Source organism: Salmo trutta, chromosome 13, assembly GCF_901001165.1.
Source record: "Salmo trutta chromosome 13, fSalTru1.1, whole genome shotgun sequence".
Taxonomy (NCBI): Eukaryota; Metazoa; Chordata; class Actinopteri; order Salmoniformes; family Salmonidae; genus Salmo; species Salmo trutta.
In genome coordinates this window covers 89,815,289-89,838,048 of record NC_042969.1, presented here as the reverse complement: position 1 = coordinate 89,838,048, position 22,760 = coordinate 89,815,289, and the positions used below count along the sequence as shown (strand labels likewise).

The following is a 22,760-nucleotide window of genomic DNA, read 5'->3' as shown; positions in this document are numbered from 1 at the left end:
CCATATTGACTGATACCTGATCCTGGTCCAGAATACACAGGGTTTATCTCTCCCCATATTGACTGATCCTGGTCCTGGTCCAGAATACACAGGGTTTATCTCTCCCCATATTGACTGATCCTGGTCCTGGTCCAGAATACACAGGGTTTATCTCTCCCCAAATTGACTGATACCATTCAGTTCAATTACAAAAAAAGACAATACAAGTAAAAGTTGCCTAGTAAAATTTTAATGCAGAGTGCCAGGTCTCTGTCCATTCAGAGACATCAGTATCAAGCCTGTCTGTCAGAGTGCCAGGTCTCTGTCCATTCAGAGACATCAGTATCAAGCCTGTCTGTCAGAGTGCCAGGTCTCTGTCCATTCAGAGACATCAGTATCAAGCCTGTCTGTCAGAGTGCCTGGTCTCTGTCCATTCAGAGACATCAGTATTAAGCCTGTCTGTCAGTCTGGACTTCATCACATCATCTTGCTGGTCTCCATGTTCTGGCTGCATACATGTTTCTGTGAACACATACACACAGTCACTGTTCTATTACCAGTGGTAGTTAGGGACAGGTGATATCTGAAACACACAGTCACTGTTCTATTACCAGTGGTAGTTAGGGATAGGTGATATCTGAAACACAGACTGGCACAGTAGCAAGGTTTCCATCCAATTTGGCGACATATTTTCATGCAATGATTCTAAAATCTGCATAAAAACAATATGGACATTTTCCCACCAGAGATGTTTCCATCAAATGTACTGGTTTCGGATAAAAAGCTGTGTGTGTGATGACGTAGTGCACATAAAAATACCTTTTGCAGTTACAGTGCCATGTACCAAATAAAAAATACAAATTAGTTTCCATCATATTTTACACTCTTATAGTGAATGGTTCAAGTCTGGTACGCTCTGGCCAACAGCTGACAGATACAGTGGGGGTAAAGCCTCCATGATGGCATGATTATGGACTAAAGAGAGAGATTATTTATACATGTCAAATAGCAGCAAAGTATCGATCATCATGTCACCAAAAGAAGAATCTTGATATTTATTGGACAGGAGGATCAATACCATCACCTTGCCCATTCACCACCCTGGGAAGTTCATCAGAACTGATTTCATCTGTAGCCTGATAATCTGCATGGTTTCCTGAGTCGTAGTGGGACGACCACACAGCATGTAATCAAGACTCCACAGTTACTTTGATTCGATGGTTAGTATATTAATATTTGTGCATAAAAGTGTTTCCACCGCAATTTGTCACATAAATAATTTCATTGACACAAAAAGATGCCACCCTGTCTAGCGCATTTTGTTTTGTCGACATTTGGAAAGTTTACCGACAAATGTGCTGTTTCCATCAGGCCTGTCATGACATTTTTTTATCTACCATGTTCTTTACTCGCATGAAAAGGTTGGATGGAAACCTGGTTAAAATGTTGAAGAACAAGTCAGATAAAACCCACCAAATTATGGTCTCTGCATCAAACTACTGAGGCTGCCGTCTGGCAACCTACCCAATTATGGTCTCTGCATCAAACTACTGAGGCTTCCATCTGGCAACCTACCCAATTATGGTCTCTGCATCAAACTACTGAGGCTTCCATCTGGCAACCTACCCAATTATGGTCTCTGCATCAAACTACTGAGGCTGCCGTCTGGCAACCTACCCAATTATGGTCTCTGCATCAAACTACTGAGGCTTCCATCTGGCAACCTACCCAATTATGGTCTCTGCATCAAACTACTGAGGCTTCCGTCTGACAACCCACCCAATTATGGTCTCTGCATCAAACTACTGAGGCTTCTGTCTGGCAACCCACCCAATTATGGTCTCTGCATCAAACTACTGAGGCTTCCGTCTGGCAACCTACCCAATTATGGTCTCCGCATCAAACTACTGAGGCTTCCGTCTGACAACCCACCCAATTATGGTCTCTGCATCAAACTACTGAGGCTTCCGTCTGGCAACCCACCCAATTATGGTCTCTGCATCCAACTACTGAGGCTTCCGTCTGGCAACCTACCCAATTATGGTCTCTGCATCAAACTACTGAGGCTTCCGTCTGGCAACCTACCCAATTATGGTCTCTGCATCAAACTACTGAGGCTTCCGTCTGGCAACCTACCCAATTATGGTCTCTGCATCAAACTACTGAGGCTTCCGTCTGGCAACCTACCCAATTATGGTCTCTGCATCAAACTACTGAGGCTTCCGTCTGGCAACCCACCCAATTATGGTCTCTGCATCAAACTACTGAGGCTTCCGTCTGGCAACCTACCCAATTATGGTCTCTGCATCAAACTACTGAGGCTTCCGTCTGGCAACCTACCCAATTATGGCCTCTGCATCAAACTACTGAGGCTTCCGTCTGACAACCTACCCAATTATAGTCTCTGCATCAAACTACTGAGGCTTCCGTCTGGCAACCTACCCAATTATGGTCTCTGCATCAAACTACTGAGGCTTCCTTCTGGCAACCTACCCAATTATGGTCTCTGCATCAAACTACTGAGGCTTCCGTCTGGCAACCCACCCAATTATGGTCTCTGCATCAAACTACTGAGGCTTCCGTCTGGCAACCTACCCAATTATGGTCTCTGCATCAAACTACTGAGGCTTCCGTCTGGCAACCCACCCAATTATGGTCTCTGCATCAAACTACTGAGGCTTCCATCTGGCAACCTACCCAATTATGGTCTCTGCATCAAACTACTGAGGCTTCCTTCTGGCAACCTACCCAATTATGGTCTCTGCATCAAACTACTGAGGCTTCAGTCTGGCAACCCACCCAATTATGGTCTCTGCATCAAACTACTGAGGCTTCCATCTGGCAAAATCATCTCCAGTCCATCTGTAGAAAGAGGCAGAGTTGAGACAGAGTTCATCAGTGACATGTGGAATGAAAAGGGTGTTGTTTTACTGGACATTTGTGCTGTATGGTGTTATTAGTAATCACCTCATTGTGGGTGTGTTGAGTGCCAGGTCTCTCTGCATCTCATGCCTCTGTGAACATATACACACAGTCACTGTTATATTACCAGTGGCAGTTAGGGACAGGTGAATCTGACACACAAACAGGTACTATGTTGAAGTTTGGAACAGATCATACTAAACCTACCGAATTCTGTTCTTCCAATCGATGGCCTTTGGTGAGCAGATAAGAGGTGAGGTCTTTCCAGAGCCCCGTTGATGGGTTTAGCAGTGTAGATCAACTCCTGGCCCCTCATCAAAGATACTGGTCAGTCACACACACAGCCATGTTTCACCATTGGCTTATCAAATGTATCAACGTAATGAACCTTCTGTATTTGTACAAATGATGTGTCTGTGAAATGTGTTGCCCTGACAGGTGAAGGTTGCTGGCCAGGTGCTTCCAACATGTGTCTGACTGTTCCAGTCATATGAATGCTCACAGTGAGGTTATGACTGACTGTTCCAGTCATATGAATGTTCACAGTGAGGTCATGTCTGACTGTTCCAGTCATATGAATGTTCACAGTGAGGTCATGTCTGACTGTTCCAGTCATATGCATGTTCACAGTGAGGGTCTTGTCTGACTGTTCCAGTCATATGAATGTTCACAGTGAGGGTCATGTCTGACTGTTCCAGTCATATGAATGTTCACAGTGAGGGTCATGTCTGACTGTTCCAGTCATATGAATGTTCACAGTGAGGGTCATGTCTGACTGTTCCAGTCATATGAATGCTCACAGTGAGGGCATGTCTGCATGATGCTGATGAGGGCCCTCTTGCTGGTCTTCTCTATGCTTCTCTATGGCTGTCTTGTTGAGTAATTGTCTGGCTGTTGTAAACATCCCCTAGAGTCTCACTGTAACAGATAGAATCAGTCACATTCCATAATGGGATAATGTTTGCATCCCAAATGACTCCCTAGTCCCTATGTAGTGCACACCTTTTGACTAGGGCCCATTGATTAGTACACTACACAGGGAGCAGGGTGCTGTTTCAGACACAACAAGTGTGTTATGTTATGCAAGTAATATTATCCTATATTACCACATAACTGTCACCTTAAGAGAGTTTATACATTGCCCCTGGTCTAACTGTCACCTTAAGAGAGTTTATACATTACCCCTGGTCTAACTGTCATCTTAAGAGAGGTTATACATTGCCCCTGGTCTAACTGTCCCTGTAAGAGAGGTTATACATTACCCCTGGTCTAACTGTCACCTTAAGAGAGGTTATACATTACCCCTGGTCTAACTGTCACCTTAAGAGAGGTTTTCATTGCCCCTGGTCTAACTGTCATCTTAAGAGAGGTTATACATTGCCCCTGGTCTAACTGTCACCTTAAGAGAGGTTATACATTGCCACTTGTCTAACTGTCACCTTAAGAGAGGTTATACATTACCCCTGGTTTAACTGTCCCTGTTAGAGAGGTTATACATTACCCCTGGTTTAACTGTCCCTGTAAGAGAGGTTATACATTACCCCTGGTCTAACTGTCATTTTAAGAGAGTTTATACATTACCCCTGGTCTAACTGTCATCTTAAGAGAGGTTATACATTGCCCCTGGTCTAACTGTCCCTGTTAGAGAGGTTATACATTACCCCTGGTCTAACTGTCCCTGTTAGAGAGGTTATACATTACCCCTGGTCTAACTGTCATCTTAAGAGAGTTTATACATTACCCCTGGTCTAACTGTCATCTTAAGAGAGGTTATACATTGCCCCTGGTCTAACTGTCCCTGTAAGAGAGGTTATACAATAACCCTGGTCTAACTGTCACCTTAAGAGAAGTTATACATTACCCCTGGTCTAACTGTCACCTTAAGAGAGGTTATACATTACCCCTGGTCTAACTGTCATCTTAAGAGAGGTTATACATTACCCCTGGTCTAACTGTCATCTTAAGAGAGGTTATACATTGCCCCTGGTCTAACTGTCACCTTAAGAGAGTTTATACATTACCCCTGGTCTAACTGTCCCTGTAAGAGAGGTTATACATTACCCCTGGTCTAACTGTCACCTTAAGAGAGTTTATACATTGCCCCTGGTCTAACTGTCACCTTAAGAGAGTTTATACATTACCCCTGGTCTAACTGTCACCTTAAGAGAGTTTATACATTACCCCTGGTCTAACTGTCACCTTAAGAGAGTTTATACATTGCCCCTGGTCTAACTGTCCCTGTAAGAGAGGTTATACATTACCCCTGGTCTAACTGTCACCTTAAGAGAGTTTATACATTGCCCCTGGTCTAACTGTCACCTTAAGAGAGGTTATACATTGCCCCTGGTCTAACTGTCACCTTAAGAGAGGTTATACATTGCCCCTGGTCTAACTGTCCCTGTAAGAGAGGTTATACATTACCCCTGGTCTAACTGTCACCTTAAGAGAGTTTATACATTGCCCCTGGTCTAACTGTCACCTTAAGAGAGGTTATACATTGCCACTTGTATTGTTTATAAGAGTTTATTGAATCTATGCATTTTCATAGTGAAGATACAGCTTTGATAATCTAGACGTAAAACATTGTTCCCTCTTTTCTACTTCAGCGTCTGTCAGACTGATACCTAATCCCACATGTAATCATTGACCAGCATTACCCTATTCCCTGTATAGTGCACTCTTCTTGATGTAAGCCCTATGGGCCCTGGTCAAAAGTAGTGCACTCTAAAGGGAGTCGGGTGTGTCGTGGGACACATGCCATTTGGGTGTTTTGACTCTCGCCCACTTGTTTGTTTAGTGACAGTTGGCCTTCATGCTTCTCCTATCTGGTTTAGGGTGATGTCATCCTGCCGTTTAGCCAGGTAAACTCAACACTTTTTATGTTTCGTAGTAGTACCGAAACGAGAGAGAGAGATAGAGAGAGAGAGGAAGAGAGAGAGACAGAGACAGAGAGAGAGAGATAAAGAGAGAAAGAGAAAGAGAGAGAGAGACAGAGAGAGAGAGAGAGAGAGAGCTAATTCAATTCCAGGTAATATTTCATGCATTTAGATGTTTATTAAAAACAATCAACAAATGACCAAAGTAGCAGCTATTTCCAGGGAGGTAGAACATTAATGTTGAACACCAGTTGATTTCAGGGAGGTGGGAACATTAATGTTGAACACCAGTTGTTTCCAGGGAGGTGGGAACATTAATGTTGAACACCAGTTGTTTCCAGGGAGGTGGGAACATTAATGTTGAACACCAGTTGTTTCCAGGGAGGTGGATAGTGGGAACATTAATGCTGAACACCAGTTGTTTCCAGGGAGGTGGATAGTGGGAACATTAATGTTGAATACCAGTTGTTTCCAGGGAGGTGGAACATTAATGTTGAACACCAGTTGTTTCCAGGGAGGTGGGAACATTAATGTTGAACACCAGTTGTTTCCAGGGAGGTGGAACATTAATGTTGAACACCAGTTGTTTCCAGGGAGGTGGTTAGTGGGAACATTAATGCTGAACACCAGTTGTTTCCAGGGAGGTGGGAACATTAATGCTGAACACCAGTTGTTTCCAGGGAGGTGGGAACATTAATGTTGAACACCAGTTGTTTCCAGGGAGGTGGATAGTGGGAACATTAATGTTGAACACCTGGAGGTGACAACATCCCCTTCCCCATATGCTCCCCTAGACACAACTACAACAACATAACCAGCAACTCCTGCAGCTCTGTCGGAAGCTGGGTCTGTACATAGTCAATGGTAGGTTTCGAGGGGACTCCTGCGGTAGGTACACCTATAGCTCATGTCTTGGCAGTTGTACTCTAGACTACTTTATCATTGACCTCAACCCAGAGTCTCTCAGAGCGTTCACAGTCAGCCCACTGACACCCTTATCAGATCACAGAAAAATCACAGTCTTCTTTAACAGAGCAATACTCAATCATGAGGCATCAAAGACAAAGGAACTGAATAATATTAAGAAGTGCTATAGATGGAAAGAACATAGTGTGGAAACCTACCAAAAAACAAATAGCCAACAACAAATTCAATCCCTATTAGACAACTTCCTGGACAAAACATTCCACTGTAATAGTGAAGGTGTAAACTTGGCAGTAGAAAACCTAAACAGTATTTTTGAATTCTCAGCTTCTCTATCAAATCTAAAAATTGCAAGCAGACAACCTAAGAAAATTAACAACAAGACAAATGGTGTGATGAATAAAGCAAAAACCTAAGAAAGAAATTGAGAAACCTGTCCAACCAAAAACACAGAGACCCAGAAAACCTGAAGAAGCAACAGCACGTCAGAAATCAGCTCAATGCAATGGAAGAATCCATAGAATCTAACCACTTCTTGTGAAATTGGAAAATGCTAAACAAACAACAACATCAAGGGCTATCTGTCCAAAACAGAGATGTATGGATAAACCACTTACATTTTTGTCATTTAGCAGACGCTCTTATCCAGAGCAACTTACAGTATTGAATGCATACATTTCATACATTTAACTTAATTTCATGCATGTTTTGTACTGACCCCCCATGGGAATCAAACCCACAACCCTAGCATTGCAAACACCATGCTCTACCAACTGAGCCACAGGGATTTGTCCTTCTCCAATATGTGTGGCTCTATAACAACAAGACAAACAGAAAAAACACGTGCAGTGGTTCTTCCTGTAAAAGTTGCGTCATACTACAACACACCTTGCGGGCTGCCACAGAATTCTATGGCACGTTATTTAATTGTCAGCCATTGTTACCATTAATGCTTGTTAGTTTGACCACCAAAGGGAATATTTGAGAAGCATTTGATAGTCTTCAATATTGGCTGTACTAGAGAATTTAAAACATTATTTTTTTTTAAACATAGTATATTGGATTGATTTTAAGAAATGTACCTTAAATAATTTGATTAATATTATGATGTTTCTATTCCAAGAAAAATTAAACCCTCAGGGTTTCTGTTATGAAAATTTGGCGCTGTACAACGTGACCAGGCTACTAAGTGACTGTGAGTGAATCCTAACATTTCTACACACTAATTGTAATCTAACCAATACCCAAACGGAGATTCAGTGAAAATAAAAATCTCATTGATTTCTCAAAACCTGTCCCCACTATAGGAATATTTTGAAGATAAATATTACACAACGCAGAGGACGAGAGGACTAGCATTAACCATCAATAGGGAAATATCAAATAACATTTGTTTAGAATCTGTGGAATGTCTGTCCTGGACTGTCAAGTCCTGACCCGAGTAAGATGTCATTTTCTATAGTAGAGTAGGTCAGGGTGTGACAGGGGGTGTTTTGGGTTTATCTATGTTTTATATTTATATGTTTTAGTTCTAGTTTTTCTATTTCTATGTTGGGGTTGTTTGGGTTGATCTCCAATTGGAGGCAGCTGATCCTCGTTGCCTCTGATTGGAGATCATATTTAAGTAGGGGTTTTTCTTCCTGGGTTTTTGTGGGTAGTTGTTTTTTGTTTAGTGTATGTCACCTGACGGAACTGTTGTCAGTCGTTTTGTTGTTTTGTTAAAGTTTATTCATTAAGAGTAAATATGACCACTATACACACTGCACCTTGGTCCCCTTTATACGACCCACGTTACAGTCATGCACAAAGTCTGGAGCAGGATACTTGTTATTTGGCCATTGGCCCAGTTGTACTAAAATGACTTCTGATTGGTCAACCCCAGGCTAGGGTGTGTGTGTGTGTGGTGTGTGTGTGGGGGGGGGGGTTATAAATTACATCCTGTTTCTTTGTTCTGTGGAGAATCACTGAGGACAGGGAAGACTGAACATCTACTTCTCAGCATAACATCTATGATTTGTCCTTTTCAAATAAAGCTTTTTTTCTACCCCGGATTTGCTTTGGGGTCTGTGTTATTGAAGAATAACATCAACTGCTAACACCATGCTTGTCTCAGAGCAGCGTGAAACGGTGCTGAAATAGTTGACCACAGGCTATTGCTTCAAATCCTATTATAACTATTGGATGACTTTGGGTGTTCCAGTAAGCAACAATTTATTGCCTTCATTAGCCTACTTTATTCCAATATTTTTGTTATTCAGTGATATTTATTCCCATAGTAATTTGTTATGGATCCATGCAGACGTGGTTAGAAAACAATGCATTTGGTGGACTCGAAAGATCCATTTATCTTGTCCCATTGCTGAAACTCCCGTACGGCCTCGGGATAGGCGAAGGTTGAGAGCCGTGCATCCTCCGAAACACAACCCTGCCAAGCCGCGCTGCTTCTTGCACGCTTAACCCTGAAGACAGCCGCACCAATATGTCGGAGGAAACACTGTACACCTGACGACCATGTCAGCGTGCATGCGCCCGGCCCACCACAAGGAGTCACTAAAGCGCGATGGGACAAAGACATCTCGGCCAAACCTTCCCCTAACCCAGGCCAATTGTGTGTCGTCTCATGGGTATCGAACCAGCATCTGTAGCAATGCAGAGTGCACTGCAATGCAGTGGCAGACCGCTGCGTCACTAGGGAGTCCCCATCCACAAAATGTTTAATGCTGACTAATGCTGATCAAAGTATCAAAATACTAAAATACTACTTAAACAGGACTCAAAGAATTTAAATGAAATGTAAATTGTATTTTTTGACCACAGAAACAATGACAAAATATGGAAAAATAAATTAAAAACGAAATGTTAATTATATAATCATCTTCCAGAGAATAGCCACAATCGTCCCGAGCCCCAAGTAATACATTTGGTCCAGATAACTCACACCGGAGTCGGCCCGAGCTCAATCCCCCATCCTAGCCATAAGTAATACTGCCGAAAGGCGGCCCAGACTCAGACCACATGACGTCAGCCGGAATCGGCCCAGATCCACTGGGCTAGCTGGAGATGGACTCACTGATGTTTAAAGATGATAAGCGATCGTCAAAGGCAATCAACTTTGCTCTAGTCACGGTCAGAAGACTTATGGAAAGGCTCTGTAAGACATTTTATATGTAATTATTATTATTATAAAATAATCTGAATGTTATCCATGTGTGTTCTCTTGGTTTGTACTGTTCTGTAGTTTCGAGCCAATGATTTGTATGACAAACAAAGACCTTTGCGTCCTGCAGGCCCAGGCATAGATCAAAGCTGGCGAGACATTCAATGACATCATCAAGGGATGTGCTGTACCCTATGTCAGAGAGGTGTTTTTGGGACTACATCGTGTCTATTGTCCTGCTAATAGCCGTTGTGAAAACATGTTTTCAAAAGGCCTCCAGGGCCGACATAGAAGATCCTTAGTTTTTCCCCCTTCCACTTGCCTCTTCTGTTTATTCCCATAGTAATTTGTTATGGCTTGCATTGCAAATGAGGGCATAAACTGGGTCAAGACGCCAGCAGAGTATATAAACATCTGCATGTTTGCCTGGCATGGATTGTGACTCCATCTCGTTTCTCACCCACTTCAATGCCGCCTGACTCTCAACCAATGACGTGACTCTCCTCCAATAATTACATTTAGAGGATTGGAGGATTCTACATTAATATCTAAGCAACATTTTCATTAGGATCTGAGAGAATATCTAAGGGGCTTTTATATCATTATAATGCAGGGTTAATAATAATAATAATAATAATGATAATAATAATAATAATGACAATAATGATAATAACAATGCTGATAACGATAATAATAATAATGATGATGATGATAATAATAATAACAACAATGATAATAATGATACTAACAATGATAATAATGATAATAATGATAATTATAATAATAATGATGATAATAATAACAATAATGATAATGGTGATAGTGATGATGATGATAATAATAATAACAGTAATAACAACAATAATAATTCTAATAATAATAATAATAATAATGATAATAATAATCATTCAAATAATAATAATGGCTTTGTAAATAAGGATGCATTATGAAAGGAAATGCATAAGAGATGGTAGTATATATTTTTATTTATCACAATTTTCTTAAACCAATTTTGATCTTTAATGCGGGGCCAACAGACCAGTTCCTTACTTTTCTTCTCTTTTTTTTTACTGAAAATTGCAACCAACTTTCTTTGGCTTGTTTAAAAATAATATTTTGAAGATCATTTTGTTTCAAATAACCAAAAGTGAGTGATTGTAATCTGATAAAGGGAAAAGGGCTGTTATTGAACATGGGGTGAGACATTCTTACTAATTTGCAAATAAAGCCAGTTTGTTATTTATTATTATTTATTTCTGTTTTTAGAGCGAGTGAAACCAAAATCCCACTGTGCCTATTTGTCAGTCCACATGTCAAGTGTAATTCCCCCATTGTATCGACCCAAGTTCTGTCTTAACTCCAGGACCACCAACAGTTTTTGTTGTTGTTGCCTGATGCAGGACTCTTGTGCCAGAGGAGAGACTCTCAGGCTGAAAACACCTCAATTAATTTACGAAAATATAGTCCATTTGTGCCACAGTTCAGACTACTGATAGATCAGCGTTCTAACCTTGTGATAGTGTGATGCAGAGACAGAATGCCACCATCTACCACTAACGGTCACGGCATAAGCTCCTAACTTTTAAAGGAAGAACCACTGTACATGATCAAATACAAGTCTTAGAATCAACTATTAAAGACTACCAGAATCCACTGGATTCTCCAATTACATTGAATGAACTATAGGAAGAAGAAAAAACCCTCCAATTCAAAAAGGCCTGTGGGGTTGATGGTATCCTAAATTAAATGATAAAACATACAGACCACAAATTCCAATTGGCTATACTTAAACTCTTTAACATCCTCAGCTCTGGCATCTTCCCCAATATTTGGAAGCAAGGACTGATCACCCCAATCCACAAAAGTGGAGACAAATTAGACCCCAATAACTACCGGGGAAAAACAGCAACCTTGGGAAAATCCTCTGCATTATCATTAACAGCAGACTCATTTCCTCAGCGACACTGATCACTTGGATCAGTGTAAACACTAAATCAATTATAAATAATCCTAGAGGCTATTCTAATGATACAAGTGTAAAGCCTTTATTACTGCAAAGCAAAGATTAAAAACATATGAATTTGTGAAATTGTTTACTTGGCATGTCGTTGCATGAGGCTTGGTGCTCACGGATTCAGTAGATTATTAAACAAATAGAAGCAGGATCTGTCTTATTTCTGTAGATATATTGATGATTTATAAAGCCAGGCACATTTAACAGTTAGGATATTGATTTGAGACCTAATTATGTTATGGTTTCCTCTCTCCTCTCTTTTCTTAGACAATAAGTCAAGGGCTGTTTTCTCATCTCCTCCCTCTGCTGCTGCCTCCGCCGCATTGTTCTCAACACCAATATGCTGGTTAACTTTGCTAGTATTCACACAGCAACATGGTGTAGGAAAAGGTGCCAATTCAACAGCACACAGATGGGTTTCAGAACCGTGGACAGGGACCGCTATCCAACGAAGGAGAAAGTACATTTGTTATAAAATAATATAATTTTTATGAGTGTTGCACTATTGTTCTTACATAATATAACCATATACAATTTCAGTAGCACGTCTTAGACTGGTGGACTGTGTCATCCCCACAGCCTCCACAATGGATCAGTCCACTCAGACATGAACCAATCAGACAGGTGTCTTAGACTGGTGGACTGTGTCATCCCCACGGCCTCCACAATGGATCAGTCCACTCAGACAGGAACCAATCAGACAGGTATCTTGTACACCATGATATTATAATTATAACTTGTTTGCTACTGCTCGACTAAAGATATGTCGGTCGACCAACACTCTATCAACCAAACAATCGACCAGTTGACTAAATGGGGTAAGCCCTAGTGGCCTACTACTTCACAGATTAGCCTTTGTTGCTCCTAGACATTTCCACTTCACAATATCAGCATTGACAATTGACTTGGGTGCAGCTCTAGCAGGGCATAACGTTTGATGAACTGACTTGTTGGAAAGGTGGCATCCTATGACGGTGCCACATTGAAAGTCACTGAGCTCTTCAGTAAGGCCATTCTACTGCCAATGTTTGTCTATGGAGATTTTATACACCTGTCTGCAACGTGTATGGCTGAAATTGGCGGATCCAGTCATTTGAAGGGGTGCCCACATACTTTTGTATATATAGTGTACGTGTGACAGAGACTCTCCTCTCCAGCAAAGCTGTATTTTTGGCTCAACAGTCTTTGTCTTTGCCAAGGTCAGAACATAGTCAAATCACCACATTACTTAGTGTGCATTTCTTATTTAGAAATGTAGTGCAGTACTTGTACTACTATTGTTGGCATCAGTGGTTGTATATATATATATATATATATATATATATATATATATATATATATGTGTATATATATATATATATATATAAAACCCATAACATAAGGCCCTACAGTGATGGCATTTAAAACAGTTTGATCTATGTGGGACAGTCTGCTTTAGATGGAGTAGTAGGCTGTATGGCTTCTAGTGGTACATGCAATGATGAATCATTGTTGTCTGTAGACGGAGGGAAAATTAGAGAGAGAGAGAGAGAGAGAGACAGAGAGATAGAGACAGAGAGAGAGAGAGTGAGAGAGAGAGAGAGAGAGAGTGAGAGACAGAGAGAGAGAGATATATATATAGAGAGAGAGATAGAGGGAGAGAGAGACAGAGAGAGAGATAGAGGGAGAGAGAGAGAGGAGGCAAACTGAGCCATCCCTTTGACATTTCAAAAGGCCTTGGAGCTGCTGATAGGGCATATGTGTGGGCTGAAGTTGTGATCCCAGCGTTGGCATCAGATATGTATGTTGGATGGGACCCGAGCGTATCGTCTGCATGAGGTGAGAGATGGGAGAGATTCTATCAATATGCTAGATTCTCTCAGCTCATGCATACGATACGCTCGGGACCATATTATGGTTGACTGGCCAGAGAACTATAAACGCTCTTATCCCTGGTGACTGACACGTTACTGTCGTGTCCCGGAGCCGGGTCAAACACGTCTCAATATACTTATCATATAAAAGGTTGCCTCTGGATACGTCTGGTTTACGTCTGTCCACGGCGGACCACACAGCAGCAGCGACCCTGAATAAGGAAGTGTGTGTTTTAAGCAAATAGATATTTTGGATATACAGCACCAGTCAAAAGTTTGAATACACCTACTCATTCCTGGGTTTTTCTTTATTTTTGAAATGTTCTACATTGTAGAATAATAGTGAAGACATCACAACTGTGAAATAACACATATGGAATCATGTAGTAATCAAAAATATATGTTATATTTATATTTGAGATTCTTCAAAGTAGCCACCCTTTGCCTTGATAAAAGCTTTGCAAAACTCTTGGCATTCTCTCAACCAGCTTCATGAGGTAGTCACCTGGAATGCATTTAAATGAACACCAATTAGGGTTAGGTCTCTATTAGGGTTTGATCTCTATTAGGGTTAGGTCTCTATTAGGGTTAGGGTTAGGTCTCTATTGGGGTTTGGTCTCTATTAGGGTTAGGGTTAGGTCTCTATTAGGGTTAGGACTCTATTAGGGTTTGGTCTCTATTAGGGTTAGGTCTCTATTAGGGTTAGGTCTCTATTAGGGTTTGGTCTCTATTAGGGTTTGGTCTCTATTAGGGTTAGGTCTCTATTAGGGTTTGGTCTCTATTAGGGTTAGGTCTCTATTAGGGTTAGGTCTCTATTAGGGTTTGGTCTCTATTAGGGTTAGGTCTCTATTAGGGTTAGGTCTCTATTAGGGTTTGGTCTCTATTAGGGTTAGGTCTCTATTAGGGTTAGGTCTCTATTAGGGTTAGGTCTCTATTAGGGTTTGGTCTCTATTAGGGTTAGGTCTCTATTAGGGTTAGGTCTCTATTAGTGTTAGGTCTCTATTAGGGTTAGGTCTCTATTAGTGTTAGGTCTCTATTAGGGTTTGGTCACCACTACACACACACAACACACACCACCTAATAATAGGTTGAATATAATGTAGCTAGCTAGTAGCACAACTGACCGTGATTGGGAGTCCCACTCTTCAGCTCTCCACAGCTCTCTGTCTCTCTGTTACTCTCCAGCTCTCCACAGCTCTCTGTCTCTCTGTTCCTCTCCAGCTCTCCACAGCTCTCTGTCTCTCTGTTCCTCTCCAGCTCTCCACAGCTCTCTGTCTCTCTGTTCCGCTTCAGCTCTCCACAGCTCTCTGTCTCTCTGTTCCGCTTCAGCTCTCCACAGCTCTCTGTCTCTCTGTTACTCTCCAGCTCTCCACAGCTCTCTGTCTCTCTGTTACTCTCCAGCTCTCCACTGCTCTCTGTCTCTCTGTTCCTCTCCAGCTCTCCACAGCCCTCTGTCTCTCTGTTACTCTTCAGCTCTCCACAGCTCTCTGTCTCTCTGTTACTCTCCAGCTCTCCACTGCTCTCTGTCTCTCTGTTCCTCTCCAGCTCTCCACAGCCCTCTGTCTCTCTGTTACTCTTCAGCTCTCCACAGCTCTCTGTCTCTCTGTTCCTCTCCAGCTCTCCACAGCTCTCTGTCTCTCTGTTACTCTTCAGCTCTCCACAGCTCTCTGTCTCTCTGTTCCTCTCCAGCTCTCCACAGCTCTCTGTCTCTCTGTTCCTCTCCAGCTCTCCACAGCTCTCTGTCTCTCTGTTCCGCTTCAGCTCTCCACAGCTCTCTGTCTCTCTGTTCCGCTTCAGCTCTCCACAGCTCTCTGTCTCTCTGTTACTCTCCAGCTCTCCACAGCTCTCTGTCTCTCTGTTACTCTCCAGCTCTCCACTGCTCTCTGTCTCTCTGTTCCTCTCCAGCTCTCCACAGCCCTCTGTCTCTCTGTTACTCTTCAGCTCTCCACAGCTCTCTGTCTCTCTGTTACTCTCCAGCTCTCCACTGCTCTCTGTCTCTCTGTTCCTCTCCAGCTCTCCACAGCCCTCTGTCTCTCTGTTACTCTTCAGCTCTCCACAGCTCTCTGTCTCTCTGTTCCTCTTCAGCTCTCCACAGCTCTCTGTCTCTCTGTTACTCTCCAGCTCTCCACAGCTCTCTGTCTCTCTGTTCCTCTTCAGCTCTCCACAGCTCTCTGTCTCTCTGTTCCTCTTCAGCTCTCCACAGCTCTCTGTCTCTCTGTTACTCTTTCTCTCTCCATGGCTGTCTGTCTCTCTGTAATTACTGAACAGCTCATCTCATTGTGCCTGCTAGAGAGGGGGGGAGGGAGAGAGAGAAGGAAACAGGTCAGGGAGATAGAGATAGAGAGGCAGACAGGGGAGAGGACTATTTGCACTAGTGCAATCCCTGACTAAAACAATATTTGGTTGACCGAGAGTCTGTTTTAAAAATGTGTATTTTTCCATATATAGACACATCCTATGGATTTTATTAAGCATATCAACTATATGCACTGAGCTTGTCTGATGCTTTAAGCTCACTGTTTGATTAAATAATGAAGACACACAAATGACTAGGGGGAGTCCGACCGCAGTTGATTTGATTGTGCTCAGACTTGCTGCGCTGTGTTAAAAAAAGAAAATGCCAGTGATTGACTGTGTGACTAGCAGCCATTGTCTCTTTCTCCTCCCTGCTGCAGAGGCCACTACAGAATATCAACTGTGTTTATCACTCTCTCCATGTTGCTGAAGCTGCCACATAATTACTGCCATTTCTGACTGAAAAGTCCTGTTTCCCGAAATCCCTCATTTGTTTAGGAAAAATATTCCCTGAACTCTTGCTCTCTTTACGTGATATTTGAATGCATCTCATGCACGTGACCAATACAGCCTGACCTATAGCATATATGTTAGATTACAATATGGTTTTCAGTTGGGAACAATGTAAACAACAATAAGCGTACCAGAGAGTGTGTTGTCATGTTTTTGTTGTTGTTGTTTTGTAAAGCGTTTATTACAGCAAAGACTAAAAACAGTCACATTCATCTGTGACTGCAATTTCTGAAATGGAACAGTTTATTTATTGTTTACGCTAATTATTTTATTTTTAAATGAATATGCTTGATTGCATTTCAAATCATGAATGACTCATATGCTGTGTGATGACATGAACAAATTAATGAATGATTCATTGATTGATACACTAGCCTATAAAAGTATTGAAATATAGGCCTAAGTAAGTTATGGTATTAAGACTAAACAGGATGTGCTCTTTGGCCAAAAACTTGATGGAGATTATGCAAGGCTGCTATACTAATTCTACTAATGATAATGACATTACCTACGTGGTGGTTATACAAGGCTGCTATACTAAGTCTACTAATGATAATGACATTACCTACGTGGTGGTTATACAAGGCTGCTATACTAAGTCTACTAATGATAATGACATGGTGGTTCTGTACTAATTCTACTAATGATAATGACATGGTGGTTCTGTACTAATTCTACTCATGATAATGACATTACCTATGTGGTGGTTATACAAGGCTGCTATACTAATTCTACTAATGATAATGACATTACCTACAGCTCCATGGTGGTTATACAAGGCTGCTATTTTAAGTCTACTAATGATAATGACATGGTGGTTATGCAAGGCTACTATACTAAGGTATACTTATGATGTCATTACTTATTATAATAATACTAATAATAATACTACTAATAATAAATAAAATAAAATATCATAATAATAATAAACATAATCATACTAATCATAATAATCAGCATAATGATAATCATAATATAGTAATAACAATAATAATAATAATACCAATGATAATAATAATAATAATACCAATAATAATAATAATAACAATGATAATAATAATTATAATAATAATAACTGTAATAATAGCAATAACAATAATAGTAATGATAATAGTAATAATAATAATAATAAATAATACTACTACCACTAACAATAATAATAAGAATGATAACGATAATAATAATAATAATACTACTACTACTACTACTACTAATAATAATAATAATACCAATAACAATAATAACAATAATAACAACAATAATACAAATAATAATAATAATAATAATAACCATAATAACCACAATAATAACCATAATAACCATAATAACCATACTAATAACCATAATAAGCATAATAATAAGCATAATAACCATAATAAGCATAATAATAAGCATAATAACCATAATAAGCATAATAATAAGCATAATAACCATAATAATATGCATAATAATAACCATAATAAGCATAATAATAAGCATAATAACCATAATAATAACCATAATAACCATACTAATAACCATAATAACCATAATAATAACCATAATAACCATAATAACCATAATAATAACCATAATAACCATAATAATAAGCATAATAATAATAACAACAATAATAATGGTAATCAATTTAACAGACTGAGACCTGGATCTCTTTTACGGCTGTGCCCTGTGTAAACATGCTGACATGTGCAGGCATACAGACAAGAACATTTCAAACATACAAAACAAAGACACAATTCAACAGAAACAATCACATAATTGTGATTGTTATCATAATAACACCAATAATAATAACCATAAAAATACTAATAACAATAATAATAATAATAATTATAATTATAATAATTATAATAATTATAATAATAAATAATAATAAATAATAATAGATCAGGAAAAAGGAATGTTATTATTAAAAAAAAAATTCTGACAATTTGGTGTAAACAACACTAAATAAATGATAAGCAATACCAGTAAAAATGAAGAAAAAAATGTGTAAAGCATTTATTACAGCATAGCAAACAAAATATTTGTGAAATTGTTTTACCCAACATGTTGTGGTTGCATGAGGCTTGGTGCTCACGGATTCAGTAGGTTATTAAACAAATAGAAGCAGGATCTGTCTTATTTCTGTAGATATATTGATGATTTATAAAGCCAGGCACATTTAACAGTTAGGATATTGATTCGAGACCTAATTATGTTATGGTTTCCTCTCTCCTCTCTTTTCTTAGACAATAAGTCAAGGGCTGTTTTCTCATCTCCTCCCTCTGCTGCTGCCTCCGCCGCATTGTTCTCAACACCAATATGCTGGTTAACTTTGCTAGTATTCACACAGCAACATGGTGTAGGAAAAGGTGCCAATTCAACAGCACACTGATGTGTTTCAGAACCGTGGACAGGGACCGCTATCCAACGAAGGAGAAAGTACATTTGTTATAAAATAATATCATTTTTATGAGTGTTGCACTATTGTTCTTACATAATATAACCATATACAATTTCAGTAGCACGTCTTAGACTGGTGGGCTGTGTCATCCCCACAGCCTCCACAATGGATCAGTCCACTCAGACAGGAACCAATCAGACAGGTGTCTTAGACTGGTGGACTGTGTCATCCCCACGGCCTCCACAATGGATCAGTCCACTCAGACAGGAACCAATCAGACAGGTGTCTTAGACTGGTGGGCTGTGTCATCACCACAGCCTCCACAATGGATCAGTCCACTCAGACAGGAACCAATCAGACAGGGTCAGCCCTAATTTGCACATATTTTCAACACTGTACATAGCCATAGTATGACATTTGAAATGTGTAATGTTTACTGCACATTTTTTATGTTTATTTCACGTTTGTTTATTATATATTCCACTTGCTTTGGCAATGTAAACATATGCTTTCCAGGCCAATAAAGCCCTTTGAATTGAATTGTATTAAGAGAGAGAGAGAGAGAGAGAGAGAGAGAGAGAGAGAGATGGGGGGTGGTCTTGTTTTCCCATCAGTATGTTCTATACCTGCTCAGACCTGTTCTGTTCCAGGAACCTCTCTCTCTCTCTCTCTCTCTCTCTCTCTCTCTCTCTCTCTCTCTCTCTCTCTCTCTCTCTCTCTCTCTCTCTCTCTCTCTCTCTCTTCTCTCTCTGCCAGGGGCTCTCTGGTCCTTGATTGGATCTAGGGGGTCCCATGAGGCCCCTTGTACTTCAGACAGGGTTTGGGGGCTGCGCCACTGTAATTACCCACAATTCCCCCTGGTCGGCATCTGCGTGGGCCAGTGTTTATGTGCAGAGAGTCTGAGAGGGTCGAGAGGAGGAGGAGGAGGAGAAGAGGAGGAAAGGCAGGAGGAGGTGGAGGGGGGTGATACTAGCATAGAATAGCACCACCTTAAACCAGCCTCTCACTGCCAGTATTGTTTCAGTGTTCAAGTGGGTTAGAGACAGATCTACAGCTAGCTCTATATATTAAGGACTTCTCTCTGCTCTACCCTCTCATCTTTAGATATAATTCTAACTGCTGTTGGCACAACAACTAAATTGCATTGGATGTTTTCAGAAAGCATCATACCCTACGGCTTATCATCCATAGGTGTAATACAGACCTGTCCAGAGAAGACAAAGCTGGGACACAGGTGTTGTAAAGGTAGAGAGGGAGAGAGGGAGAGAGGGAGAGGAGAAGAGGTGTCAGACTGCATTAGTCAATCAATCTGTCATCTCAACAGTCCCTCAAGTGATTCTAAATCTCTGAGGGGAATGTCTGCTTGACGTGTTCTAGGGGAAAATGAAAGTTGATGTGTTCTTACTCAGTCAGCCCCTTAAAAAGGTTGCCACTTTATTTGTATATATCTGCTTGGTTGCTCTATCAATCTATCTCAAGGTAAAATACTGTACTTGAATGTGAACATAAAAATACATATTAAACACAGGTGAAATGTGATACATATTTTGACAATATCTAGACAATATACAGTGCATTCGGAAAGGTATTCAAACCTCTTCCCTTTTTCCACATTTTGTTACGTTACAGCCTTATTCTACAATGTATTAAAAATGTTGTTTTAAATCCTCAACAATCTACACACAATACCCCATAATGACATCACAATTCCCCATAATGACATCACAAAACCCCATAATGACATCACATTACCCCATAATGACATCACAATACACCATAATGACATCACAATACCGAGTACCGAGTAAATGTGCGGGGGTACAGGTTAGTAATGAGGCTATATACAGGGGGTACAGGTTAGTAATGAGGCTATATACAGGGGGTACAGGTTAGTAATGAGGCTATATACAGGGGGTATCTAGACTGTATCTAGACTGTATCTAGACTGTATCTAGCTCCCAAAACATGAACATTACACGGCTGCTGTATGTGGATATTTAAGAGCGCTGTGCGGCAATTCTGTTCTGCAATCTGAAAGATGTTTTTCTTTCCTTAAATCTATATTGTTGAATGCTCAAGGCCACGATTCCAAGGTCTGAACCAAGCGCTTGACTGTCTCTCTGTGTTGTGACTGCTGTGTCCTTCAGCTTCAAGGCTGTTGGAGCTGAGTTTAGTCACCATCAGGACACACATACACACATATCCTCTCATTCCTCTCTCTCCATCATCACCTCTCTCCTCTTCCTCCCTCTGCAACTATCCTCTGCATCTCCCTCTCTCTCTCTCTCTCTCTCTCTCTCTCTCTCTCTCTGTCTCTCTCTCTGTCTCTCTCTCTCTCTCTTTCTTTCTCTCTCTCTCTCTCTCTCTCTCTCTCTCTCTCTCTCTCTCTCTCTCTCTCTCTCTCTCTCTCTCTCTCTCTCCTCTCTCTCTCTCTCATTGGGACTGCCCATCCGGCTGGGTGAGTGTGCCAGGTTTCACCCTGAGTACTGCAGTTTTATGAGTCTGATTTTATTACCAAGTGGAAATTCAGCGGAGTTTTTTTTTCCTCCTGCGGGTTTGCTCTGGTGGGTTGTAAATATAATAAAACACATACACACACCTGCACGGACAACACAAACACAATCACTTACCTACACATATACACACACACACACACACACATTCAGGCATCACACACAGTCTCTGTAACTCCTTAACAATGTATCACAGCAATGAGGCTAGGGGTAATCGGTATGTTCAGAGATAGATTCAGGAGGAGTCAGGAGGAGAGGTTATATTCAGGAGGAGTCAGGAGGAGAGGATATATTCAGGAGGAGAGGTTATATTCAGGAGGAGAGGATATATTCAGGAGGAGTCAGGAGGAGAGGATATATTCAGGAGGAGAGGATATATTCAGGAGGAGAGGATATATTCAGGAGGAGAGGTTATATTCAGGAGGAGAGGTTATATTCAGGAGGAGAGGTTATATTCAGGAGGAGAGGATATATTCAGGAGGAGTCAGGAGGAGAGGTTATATTCAGGAGGAGAGGATATATTCAGGAGGAGTCAGGAGGAGAGGTTATATTCAGGAGGAGAGGTTATATTCAGGAGGAGAGGATATATTCAGGAGGAGAGGATATATTCAGGATGAGAGGATATATTCAGGAGGAGAGGATATATTCAGGAGGAGAGGATATATTCAGGAGGAGAGGATATATTCAGGAGGAGTCAGGAGGAGAGGTTATATTCAGGAGGAGAGGTTATATTCAGGAGGAGAGGTTATATTCAGGAGGAGAGGATATATTCAGGAGGAGAGGATATATTCAGGAGGAGAGGATATATTCAGGAGGAGAGGATATATTCAGGAGGAGAGGATATATTCAGGAGGAGAGGTTATATTCAGGACGAGAGGATATATTCAGGAGGAGTCGGGAGGAGAGGATCTGAGAGAGCTATGGAGACACATAGAAGTGAATACACAATCTGATCCCTCAGCCAGAGACCACATTCACACTACAGAGAGAGAGAGAGAGATGGAGAGAGAGAGAGAGACAGACAGACAGACAGACAGAGAGAGAGGTGGACGGGGGACGGCCATGTATCTGTTCGGTGAGAGGCCTCAGAGCCATCCTGGTAGGTTAAAACCAAGCCAGACAGAGAGGCTCTAGTTTCCTAATGGACCTTATTCGCCTCGGAACCGCTCACAGGCAGCCATGAAGGAGGGGGGAGAAAAGAGGAGAGGGCCCTTTCCAGTTACTAATTGCTTGCTTTTTAATGTGGCTAATTTGAACACTCACGTTGTGTAGTAGAGTGCTCTCTACACAGAACTAGATGCTCCTGGCAGCCATTGAACTATTTGTGA

At 41.0% G+C, this 22,760-nt stretch overlaps 1 protein-coding gene and 1 long non-coding RNA gene across 2 annotated transcripts in view; one reads left to right on the top strand and one right to left on the bottom strand.

The window, feature by feature from the left end:
* Positions 1-22,760, top strand: part of LOC115206737 (nectin-1) — a 188,298-nt gene that overhangs the window by 79,749 nt on the left and 85,789 nt on the right. The gene's annotated exons all lie outside the window — the stretch shown is intronic.
* LOC115206738 (uncharacterized) lies at positions 389-3,875 on the bottom strand. The gene is made up of 5 exons (XR_003880860.1): positions 3,702-3,875; positions 3,109-3,205; positions 2,947-2,993; positions 2,779-2,841; positions 389-501 (listed from the first exon to the last, which is right to left on the bottom strand). It is a non-coding gene; the product is annotated as an uncharacterized LOC115206738 (long non-coding RNA).